Source organism: Erinaceus europaeus, chromosome 15 (assembly GCF_950295315.1).
Source record: "Erinaceus europaeus chromosome 15, mEriEur2.1, whole genome shotgun sequence".
Lineage (NCBI taxonomy): Eukaryota > Metazoa > Chordata > Mammalia > Eulipotyphla > Erinaceidae > Erinaceus > Erinaceus europaeus.
In genome coordinates, this window is record NC_080176.1 from 36,150,290 (window position 1) to 36,162,366 (window position 12,077).

Genomic DNA, 12,077 nt, shown 5'->3' on the forward strand with positions numbered 1-12,077 from the left:
TCATATTGAGGAAATCAGGTAGTAGGGCAGCGGGTTAAGTGCACGTGGTGCAAAGCACAAGAACCAGCATAAGGATTTCTGTTCTAGCCTGGCTCCCCACCTGCAGGGGGATCACTTCACAGGCGGTGAAGCAGGTCTGTAAGTGTCTGTCTTTCTCCCTCTCTGTCTTCCCCTCCTCTCTCGATTTCTCTGTCCTATCCAACAGCAACAAGATCATCAATGACAATAATAATAACAACAATAACAACAAGGGTAACAAAAAGGGCAATAAAATGAGCAAAATGGCCTCCAGGAGCAGTGGATTCACGGTGCAAGCACTGAGTCCCCACAATAACCCTGGAGGCAAAAAAAAAAGACTGTCATTTTGGTAAAACTAACCTTTCAATGTAGGGGATGGGATATGGAACTCTGGTGGTGGGAATTGTATGGAATTGTACCCCTCTTATCCCACAGTCTCATTAATCATTATTAAATAACTAACAAAATAAAATGAAATAAAAAATAATACCTGAAGCTTGACTGGCTAGATTTTGAAATGGTTTGAAACCCATGGTTCTGTTTTAATTTTCCATTTTATTGCTTTTTTGAAAAAGAATGCCTATATCTCAGTATATCTGCTATCTTATACCTGCCCCAACTTTGAAGCAGTTAAATTGTTTGCTAGTTTCACATAAACACAACTAAAGAGAAAAATATCTTTACTGTCAGAGTTTGAGAATTTTTTTTCTCACTTTATTGGGAGGTTAATTGTTTACAACACAGGTGTTGACACATGAGGATAATTTCTCATCTCCCCATGACAGGTATCTGCAGACCGCTCTCACCTCCACCTTGAGTCCTTTTTCCACCATCCTGCTCCAGGACCCCAAAGCCCCCACCCCAACCCCTCCCTCCCCACCTTCTTTCCCCAGAGTCCTTTTCTTTTTGAGATAATGATGTTGAGATTTGACTAGACTACATTGTGATTAGGCTTGAAAGTAATTGACACTTTGGTCATTGCATGGCTGGGAGGGGGTGGTGGGGGCTGGCGAGGTGGGAGTGGTAGGGGCCAGCAGGGAGGGCGTGATATGAGGTCATGTGGGAGTCATGTGAGATCCAGGGTGGGGGCATTCCTGTGGTCCTGGATCCAGGCCTGATCATGGGTCTAGGGATTTAGAGTCACCTGAGTAGGACCTGAATGGATGGGGACACTGAGCCCAACACAGAGTGGGCCCAGGTCCAGTTCCCCATATCCAAAGAGCAGCTGGTTCTCGGGATGTCGGCAGGGCAGTGGGTCTCTGGAGCCAAAGTATTCTGAGTCTTGTCTTGTTGTGCCCTCAGGTGATCTTCTTTGTTATTCTTAGTTGGCCAGAGAGAGGAGAGACAGATGCTGCTACTCTGTAGGCCAGCCTCCAGAAGAAGAGTTGAAACTTTCGGGGACCTTGGAATGAGATAAACGCATTTTAGAAATTGGTTGAATATGAATGTTTAAGGACTACTGGTAGAACTTTGGAGGGCAGTAGCACGACCTCCATTTGTTTTACTCTCTAATACACAATAACCTATCTGTGGATATATTACTGTACATGTTAAAAGGAAGTTGGCAGATGTGAATATATCAAGGACCACAAGCTGGAGAGATTACTCTGGATTAGTCCAGGTGGACTCAAGTATTTCAGGCTGTGACTGCTTGAACATGCATGAGGTCCCAGATCTGCAAAATTAAATAAAATATTATTTTTCAAAACTTAACCCAAATACTAATGTTTAGCATGCAAAACTTCAACTTGTTCTTTAAGGACTCCTTTGGGGGAAGAACTGTTCCTTAGGGCTGGCTAAGTAGCTCACTTACATAATGCATTGCCTTGCCATTTGCACAACCCAGATTTGAGCCCAGCCTACAATACACTGGAGGAAGCTTCAGTGCTGTGATCTCTCTCTCTTTCTCTCTCTCTTGCTCACTCACCCACCTCTCCCTCTCTGTCTCTGTCTAAAAAGAAAGAAAGAAAGAAAATGTTCCTTAAATAAGGCTGCTTTGATGTTAAATAAGTTAGATTGGAGTAGAAAAATAAATACTATAAGTGGATCCATGTGGAGCAACATAAATCAAACTAATTCTTTGACTACAAAGAGAAAGTAGCTCTTAAATTAGGACTGCTTAGTAAATAGCATCACAGCTCTTACCCTCTTTACATAACTCATGATTACCAGACCTCTTTCTACCGATTATTCCTGCTATATCTCACACACCCATAAAGGTTATAGTTTCTCTTATCATTCCAAAAGTGTGAAATCTTCATGTGAAATTTTATGATTTTTGTTGGATCAAGTTGCAGTTCTTTCAAGATACTGAAAAGGATGGAAAGAGGAAAGCTGAATTATAGGAAAGGTCCACAAGAAAAAAGCATCTGAGATTCAAGACCCTCCTGGAAAGGCAAGGAGGCTAATTTTTTGAAGGCAGTCCTATCAAACTCTTGATCTGATCTCCCCACCCCACCCCACCCTTTTTTTTTTTTGGTACCACCAGGATTATAGCTAGTGTTTGATAACAACTCTTCCACTGTTCTCAGCGGCCATCCTTTCTTAACTTTTTTTTTTCCCTTTTACTTTTTTCTTTGTCTGACATACAGAAACAGAATGACAGAGAAAGCAAAACACTGGCAGCACTGTGCACCCACACATGAAGTTTCCCCCCCTGTATATGGAGGCTGGGGGTGCTCACACACTGGGTATGCCACTACCCTCCCCCCTTTTTTGTCACCAGAGCTATCACTGTAGTTTGGTGCCTGTGTGATTCTACTGCTCCCAAGAGCCATTGTTTATTTTCTCCAGATAGAGGGTAAGAGATAGAAAGGGAGAGAGAAGCAGAGAGAGGAGAGGGACTGATTCATCACCCTACAGCTGATGAAGTCTCCCACTGCAGGTCCTCCCATGTGGTAGCCCAGAATTCAAAGCCAGGTTCTCCCACATAGTCATATGTTACTCTACCACATAAGCCACCTGTCGGTCCCCAGTCTACTTTTTAATATGCCCCTGTAATTAAACCTTTGGATTGAATAATCAAAAAAGTATGGGGAAAATACATCTAAATTGTTTTATGTTTCCAATCTTCCAGAAAAGGTGAGAAAGTTTTTTTTCATTACTGATTTGATGATTATTAACAAGATTGTAGGATAAGAGAGGAGGCAATTCCATATAATTGCCATCCATATCATTCTATATCCCATCCTCTTTATTGAAAGGTTTTCTATTCTTTATCCCTCTTTATTCTTATAGACCCAGGATCATTATAGGATGCAGAAGGTGGAAGGTCTGGCTTCTGTGATTGCTTCCCCTCTCAACATGGACACTGACAGGTGGATCTATACCCCCAGCCTGTCTCTCTCTTTCCCTAGTGGGGCAGGGATCTGGAGAGGTGGGGCTCCAGGACACATTGGTGGGGTTGTCTGCCCAGGGAAGTCAGGTTGATGTCATAGAAGCATCTATAACTTGGTGACAGAGTATTGAAACTGGAGGGTTGTCATTCCATGCTTGGTGTCTCTGGACACAGTCTGAAGTGAAACATGTCGAGGTGGCACTTGTCATATTGGTTTGGTTGAGATCAGCAAATACAGTATCGAATAGTATGGAGCCAGAGAACTGTGAAGGAAAAAAACAGCAAAGCCCCAGAGGTTTCAAGACTGAGAGAAATATAGATTTTACTGAGAATGAGGAAGGTTCCTTGCTGTCTTAAGAGTTTAAGAAGAGGGAGTCGGGTGGTAGCGCAGTGGATTAAGTGCAGGTGGCACTAAGTGCAAGGACCTGCATAAGGATCCCAGTTCAAGCCCCTGGATCCCCACCTGCAGGGGAGTCATTTCACAAGTAGTGAAGCAGGTCTGAAGGTGTCCGTCTTTCTCTCCCCCTCTCTGTCTTCCCTTCCTCTCTCCATTTCTCTCTGTCCTATCCGACAACAATATCAATAAAACAACAAGGGCAACAAAAGGAAATAAATAAAGAAAAAAAAGGCTTTAAGAAGGTAATAGGTAATTGCTTTTATACCCAAGTTATTTGGGAACTTGGTTTACTTTGAAAATCACATGATTGGGATTTATTGTACCACACAAGGCCTTACCATGATTTATTTCATTTAATGCTATTTACAAATAACAATTATCTTATATACACTGACAGGAATGATTGCTTCTGGCCTAAGACTAAAGGTGATTTAATATTTCAAAAAACAGTAATTATTAGAAATGCATTAACCATTTGATCCCAGTGTTAGAATTCAATCAGTTCACTAATTTGAAACCTTAAGTTAATTGGAGTATATATTAACACCACTCCAGCTACCAAAGGTCTGTGTCCCTACCCAGCCCCCGTACGATGGAGCTGAAAACTACCCTTCCCATCCCTACAGTTTTTATTTTGGTATAATACTTCAAACTTAGTCAAATTCTGTTTTGTATTTCCCTTTTTGTTCTTCTTTCTCAAATTCTGTTTATGAGTGGGATCATCCCATGCTCATCTTTCTCTTTCTGGCTTACCTCACTTAGCATAATTCCTTCTAGCTCCATCCAAGATGAGTCAAGAAAGGTAGATTTATTATTCTTCATAGCTGAGTAGTATTCCATTGTGTATGTATGTGTGTATGCATATATATATATTTATATATGAATTTTTCTCACCATTTGTGAGAAAGCTTTATGTCATAAAGATAAATAAGTTTCAAAAACAACATATAGTCTATAGCCCTATCTATTGCAGTTTGAGAGTTCAAATTTAATAGTGCATGTGCCCTGCATGTAGCTGACTAGTACACATGTTCTGTTTTGACTGTAAGATCACATAGCTGAACGACTGTAAAATCATTTAGACTCTGGGAACTTCTACAGCCCAGAACAAAAGGGATTACTGACGTTGTATCATTCCTTTATAAATCCATGGTGCCTCTAAAAATGGGTGGGTACTAAGTTCTTCGACTTACTTGATCATAAAAGCATTCAGGGATTTCTCCTTGTAACACAACAAAAACAAAGTAGTCCCAAAAGTACAATGATCATATGCAAAGGTCCATTTCACTACCCTTATACTTTCTACCTGATTTGTATCACTATTCCCAAATACCCAGGAACAAAACACACACACTCAAGGAGGTAATAAACTTAGAGACATTAGAAAATTACTGGGGGCGGGGGGGGGGGGGTTGTAGTGGTGCACTGATACAGCTCATATGTTACAATGTGTAATGATCTGGGTTCAGGCCCCCCACACATACCTGCAAGGGAAAAGCTTCATGAGTTGTGAAGTATGGCTGCATCTCTCTTTCTCTCTTCCCCCTTCTCCTTTTCTCTCTCACTTCCCTCTAAATTTCTAGCCAATAAATCAATAAAATGTTAAACAAAAAATTTCTTTAAAAAATAAAGAAAATTGGGGAGTCGGGCAGTAGCATAGTGGGTTAAGTGCACATGGCACAAAGCAAAAGGACTGACATAAGTATCCAGATTCAAGCCCACGCTCCCCACCTGCAGGGGAGTTGCTTCACAGGAGTTGAAGCAGGTCTGCAGGTCTGCAGGTCTCTGTCTTTCCTCCCCTTCTGTCTTCCCCTCCTCTCAGTTTCTCTCTGTCCTATCCAATAACAACAACAATAATGACTACAACAATAAAACAACCAGGGAAACAAAAGGAAACATATTTTTTTAATTTTTTTAAAAAATAAAGAAAATTATTTATCAAGATAATAAGAAGCAGATATTCTATAAGTATAGGAAAAATGTCCCAGTGAGCATAGGAAATGTTCTAGATTGTCAAAAAATACATGACATCCTTATTGTCAATTTCACTAATAACTATCAAATTTTATTAAATTTTAATCTATACTCAAGTAATACCACTGATGAATAAAGAGAGGAAAATATGAGCAAGGGGTAAGTAGCTATTTAGAGGATAAAAAACACTTGTCTGATGTAATGGTCATGAAACATCTTCCTCAAATACTGCACTATAGACCAAGGGGACAGGACTGCCTCAGAAAGTCCAAAATCCCAGTGGTAGTAGCAGCATAACCATATGTATGAGCTGAGACATTTAGGTTTACCAGGGTATACCTGTCTGCAAATAACACCTATGTATATCAGATTTTTTTAAAGTTTGTGGAAACAAACAAAAAAAATGGGTTTTGGTCTGAATTATCTAACCTGAACTAGGTTTGCTGTTTCACTTAATTATGATATAAGCAGTTTATGTTTATATCATAGTTATCTTACTTTGCCATCATGTTTAAAAAAAATTTTTAATGAAACTGATATCAAAGCAACCACCCCTGAATTACTTACATATGCTATTTTATCTCAGATTATTTGAACTATAAAGCACAAATATGCCTAACCCAGAGAAGACTGAACATCATTAATGGCTAGGTTACCAGCAGTGTAGCTCACCAGCATTCTCCTTTCAGACTTCTTTTTCTTTTAAACATTTTTTTTCTTTATTGGGGGATTAATGTTTTACAGTTGACAGTGAATACAATAGTTTGTACATAACATTTCCCATGTTACACATGTACAAACTACTGTATTTTAGTTACAGTAATATATACTAATTTGTACATGTATAACATTTCTACACAACAATACAACCCCCACTAGGTCCTCCTCTGCCACCAAGTTCCAGGACCTGAACCCTCCCCCCTCAGACTTCCTTTTGTTGCCTGACAGTCCCAGACATTGTCCTTCTGAATCCACCTCTGCATTTTCTCTGAGGTTACACTGCCCATGGATTGCTCCCAACCAATAATGGTAGTATGGCAGAGCATTCTGGCAATATGCAAGTCCTCAGAGACTGATTCCAGGACACATAAACAAGGTCAAGTCTCTTGCCACTACACTGCAGAGGTGCTACCCAGACAAACTTCTTGCCTCAAATCTTCATGATCTGCAGGTTCCTCCCACCTTGCCCTGCCCCTTCCCTCCAATAAAGCTATCTATCTCTTTGTCAACCTGAAGGAACCACACCCTCAAGGACTGCAGGAAGTAGGAGCTGCATTTTCACTGGCAATCAGAATGTTTTAAGCTCAAAAAGGGGTTCAGAGACACTTGCTTTTTTGTTTTTGCTACAGTGAAGGTAATCAGTTAAGGGATGTAGAAACTGAAGTTGACTAAGAAAACAAACATGAAATAAAAATGACTTTGTATCTTGAGATTTGCATAAAGCATAACCAGAACACAAGCTAAGGCAGCAGCCTCAGTGCCAATGTAAACTCACACTGTACTGTTGGTGGTAGTCACACAAATGGGGTCATCCCAGAGCTGGTCTTATTTGTGTTCCTAACTTGTCTGAAAATGTTTAGAGAATGTCATTCCTGGATCAGCTCTTGTAGTGTAGGCCTTTGTGCCAACACCTTTAATTTTGTGGTTTCCATTCATCTGCTAAGGACTTGGCTGTTGATGCATGCAATCTCGCCCACAAGATGATACCTGCTTCTCTGGTTCTGCTGGAGTAAACCTGGGTTCACATCTCACCTGGGTTAGAAGACACAGTTTGGTGGACACTGCTCAGACAAGTCAGATTCTGCCAGGTTTATGGTTGACTTAGCCCAAAAATAAAGTACAAAGATTTACTCATTTTCCAGACATGTCCTGTATTATAGGAGTAGTCAAAAATTAATTCGGATTCAGGAAAGGTGTGGTTTTCTGGAAATCACCCAGAATTAAGTGGTTCTAGAGGTATTCTTATTCTTGATGTATAATAGACAGACCATTTTATGTCTCTCTAGTTTCACTTCCTAATAAGTATAATATTTCTTCCCTTTATAGAATTATATGGAATGCCTTGAAGTCCTTAACTGGAATAAGGAACAAGTTCTTATATGCACAATTTTTCATTTAAGGACAAAGAACATTAAATCTTGAGGTTAAGTTTATTAGGATTCCTCAATTGATTTTTATCTATACTGAAATCTCTAGAATGTACACTTTATTTTTTGAAGAGTATGGACTGCGTTGAGTGGTGTTTTATAGCTGAATCACCTGCATGTTTCTGGGACTGTTTTTTTTTCTTTACCTGTAAAATTAGGTTAATTTTAAAGATGTTCTCTACTAAATTAAAGGTCTATAACCATACCAATCATCTAGAAACCTTTTAAGCAATAGTTTAAATATCTGGTGCTTTTTCTTCAGAATAAAAAGGTAATAGCTGCTCATTTAGAGATATTCAAAAACTAGGGGCTGAATGGTAGTTCACTTCATTGGGTGTATGTTACAATGTGCAAGTACCCAGGTTCAAGGTCATGGTCTCAACCTGTAAGGAGGAAGTTTCTTTCAGGGTGAGGTAGTGCTGCAGGTGTTTCCCTTTCATTCTTCCTCTCTAGCTTCCTTTTCCATGTCAGTTTCTTTCTGTCTTAATCAAATAAATGAACATATATATTTATATTTCTAAAAAATTCAAAAATTACAAAATACTTTCACTAAAATAGCAGGCTATAATACTAATCCTTATAAATAAATGCTGCCAGTTTAGTATATAATTTTCAAATTTTTCTGTGGTGTACTTGTATAGACATTTTACTAATATTCCTATTATTTTACAAAACTGAGATTATGTATAAGAATACTAGAAAGGGGCTGGAGTAGATAGCATGATGGTTATGCAAACAGACTCTCGTGCCTGAGGCTCCAAAGTCCCAGGTTCAATCCCCTGCACCACCATAAGCCAAAACTGAGCATTGTTCTGGTTAAAAAAATATATATATACTAGAAAGGCCTGGTGGTGGTGCACCTAGTGAGAGCACACATTACCATGTACTCTGTCATAGTAACCATGTGCAAGGACCCAGTTTCAATTTCTCAGTCCCCACCTTCATGAGCAACGAAGCAGTGCTACAGATCTCTCTCTCTCTCTCTCTCTCCCCTACTCTCCCTCTCTTTCCCTCCCTCTTTCTCTGTCTCCTCCTGCCCTCTCAATTTATCTCTGTCTCTATTGAAAGAAAGAGAGAAAAAGGAAGAGTAGAGAAATGAGAAAGATGAGGAAGGAAGGGAGGAATGGGAGGGAGAGGGATAAAAAAATGATCACTGAGAGCAATGGATTCCTCATGCAGGCACTGAGCCATATCATAACCCTGGTGACTACACAAAAATAAATGAATAAATACTTTTTAAAATAAAACAAGAGCAATACATGGTTCTAATCATGCTAATCCTAGCATACCGTGTAATAAAAATTGGTAGTAGTTATTTAGTTTGGAGCCTGCCTAAAACAAATCTAAACCAGGAGTGGCATAAAATCTATAACTTTAATTCAGTTCTGTTTGATCAGATATATTACATGTGGCATCAGTATGCAGAACAAGTGCCAATAGGTAAGTTCTGACACAACAAAAGAACAAAACTTTCTAGCAACCAGAAGTTTCCTTTTGCACTATGCCTGCTGCTCCGAAGTCCCAAGTTCAATCACTGGCACCACTATAAGCCAGAGGTGAGCAATCCTCTGATATAAACAAACAAATAAATAAATTCCTATAATAGTCATTACTTTTTGATCCTGAGCTTAATCATATTATGAATGGTCAGCAAAGGCTGGATGATCTTTTGTCAAGTAATAGATCTGATGACCTCTAAGGTTTCTATCAGATTCTAAAGTCCATAGACACTCAGATTTGAAGGTTTAAAGGTTATTTTCACTTAGCAATAGTTTCAAATATAGTAATTTTTTGTGGTACAGCTTCTAATGACATACATGTATAAGACTCACCACACCTACTACTAAAGTTCCAGTACCTTTAACCCAAAGTGGAGCATTTATCTATTCCCCTTCCAGTTCCCCTCTCTGTTGCCACTGGTAAATATCATAGTTATCAGACTCCAAAAAATTAATTTTTTTATTTCTTGTAAATTTATTTTATTTATATTTTATATGAGTCAAATCATTCAGAAGCTGTATTTTATTCCCTAATTCTTCTTTAAAAATTCTTGAATTTAACCTATTTTGTTCCATAAGCACATTTTTATCTTCTTAATGGTCAAGATATACAATTTCTTTATGTAATCACTGTATGAGTTCTTTATAGGTGTTTGATATCAATTTCTTGTCAATGTGTGATGTGCACATATCTTCTCCCAAGTATTAGATTGCCTGGTTATCCTTGTGCAGTTTGCTTTGAATGTTTGGAATCCTTTTAGTTTGATAGTGGTTCTAATTATTTACTCTTGGGAAACTGTACCATTGTTCCTTTAACTAATGAGCCTTCAAGTGTCCAAATTTCAAAACTAGAAATTTCAGACTTCCAGAGGTATGGTCATGGAGTAACAGTAGCCATGTAGTAGCTTTCCAAGACAACTAAAAATAAAAAACAATAAAATTAAAAAAACAAAAAAAAAAAACTCCAATCTCATTAAATTTTACAGCTGAGACTTCTGAAACTACATAGCCAGAAATGAGTATGGCCAGTCAGTATTAAAGGGAAGCAGGGGAGAATCCCACTTTGGAAAATGTATACTTGCTGGCTACCTATGCCATTTTGGGGTTATGAAGTAGAGCAGGGCCAAGGCAGTGCAAAGACTCTGGGCTCTACACCCCTGACCTTAGAGGTGTCAGGTAGATTGCTCAAAAATACCTCACAAATGTAGCAGAGAGCTAACTCAACTGAGAAATGATGGTGAAGTCATGAAGTCTTTCCCAGACCAAGAGCAATTTTCAGGAAAATATGCCTGGGCGTTGGCTGGGAAATGAAGCCATTCTCCTACAAACAAATCAGAAGCAAATAAGCAAACAAACAAAGCAAGGAAGGAAGGGAGAGAAAGCTACTGGATTATTTCACTCATGTGGAATATAGTGAATTGATCCTCATGAACTAACAAACAATAAAATAGTAACCAAACATTCTCTAAGCCTTTGTGAGAACTATGGTGAGTAACACTGGGTTGGGGGGAAGCAGAAGAAGGGCACAGAATTACTGTGGCATGGTATGAAAGTATACCCCAGTATACTTCTTGTAAATCATGATTAAATCACTGATAAATATAAATAAAATTTAGACATAAAAGTCAAGTGTTAAAATACATAAAATAAAATTAGAAATCTCTGAATACTTGAAAGCATGATGCCTTCTCTGTTCCACATATTGTCCCATTTCTTCTCACAGAAGAGCTTATAGAAACCAGAGAAAACAAGGAGAGAAAGGTCCACAGGATGACTTGGGTTGAACTGTACATCTTAATTTAAAAAGTGCCAGCTAGACCATGTGTGTCAAAGGGTAAAAAATAAATAAATAAATAAATAGATTTTCCAGAGAAATCTCTTAGCCTAATTCTTTCTTAGGTAAAAACATCATTATCACAAGGCACATTCCTCTCATGTCATGCATTCATGAACAGAATGCTTCCTGTTGAAAGCTCATTCTGAAAAATTAAATAAAATCCCCTTGATAAGCCTAGGTTACCATGAAGAAAGGACAGAGAAAACAAAATAATCCTCTCCTTTCTGTTACATTTCTGTGTGTCAGACAGGATCCAAAATATTAAGAAACAGGGACACTTTGAAATTTTTTAATTTGAAAATAAACAATCCTGGGATCAGTTGGTGACACATCCAGTAGAGCACAAACACTACCATGTATGGGAATACCTGGGCTCAAATCTCATTCCCACCTGAAAGGGGAAAATGTCATGTCAGTATTTAAGTAGTACTTCAGGTGTCTCTCTTTCATTCCACCTCTGCCCCCTCTACATTTCACTCTATCCCTATCAGGAAAAATGAAGTAATTAGAAATCAGAATATTCCACTAAAAAAGCAAATGTGAGAGTTAGAGGTCTTCCAGAAGAAGAAGAGATAGAAAGCAGAGTTGATACTTTATTCAGACAAATCACAGCAGAAAAAATGTCCTGAACAGTGGGGTCATCCTGCAGGTATTGAGCCCCAGTCAAAACTCTGGTGGCAAAAGAAGAAGAAGGTAGAAGAGGAGAGGAGGAGGTAAAGCAGATTAGTAGAAATACATGCACTACCTTGTGACAAGTATGGGAAAGTATTATAATGGTATAATGTGTTAGAACATGGGCATACTTCAAACAAACAAAAAAGTGATGCCTGAATTAGAATTTGAAAATACAAGGAGTCCACCATATGGT

At 38.7% G+C, this 12,077-nt stretch overlaps 1 long non-coding RNA gene across 1 annotated transcript; it reads right to left on the reverse strand.

The window, feature by feature from the left end:
* Positions 1-553: 553 nt before the first annotated feature.
* Positions 554-7,656, reverse strand: LOC132533149 (uncharacterized). Its single transcript, XR_009545053.1, has 2 exons — positions 7,222-7,656; positions 554-1,420 (listed from the first exon to the last, which is right to left on the reverse strand). It is a non-coding gene; the product is annotated as an uncharacterized LOC132533149 (long non-coding RNA).
* Positions 7,657-12,077: the final 4,421 nt, after the last annotated feature.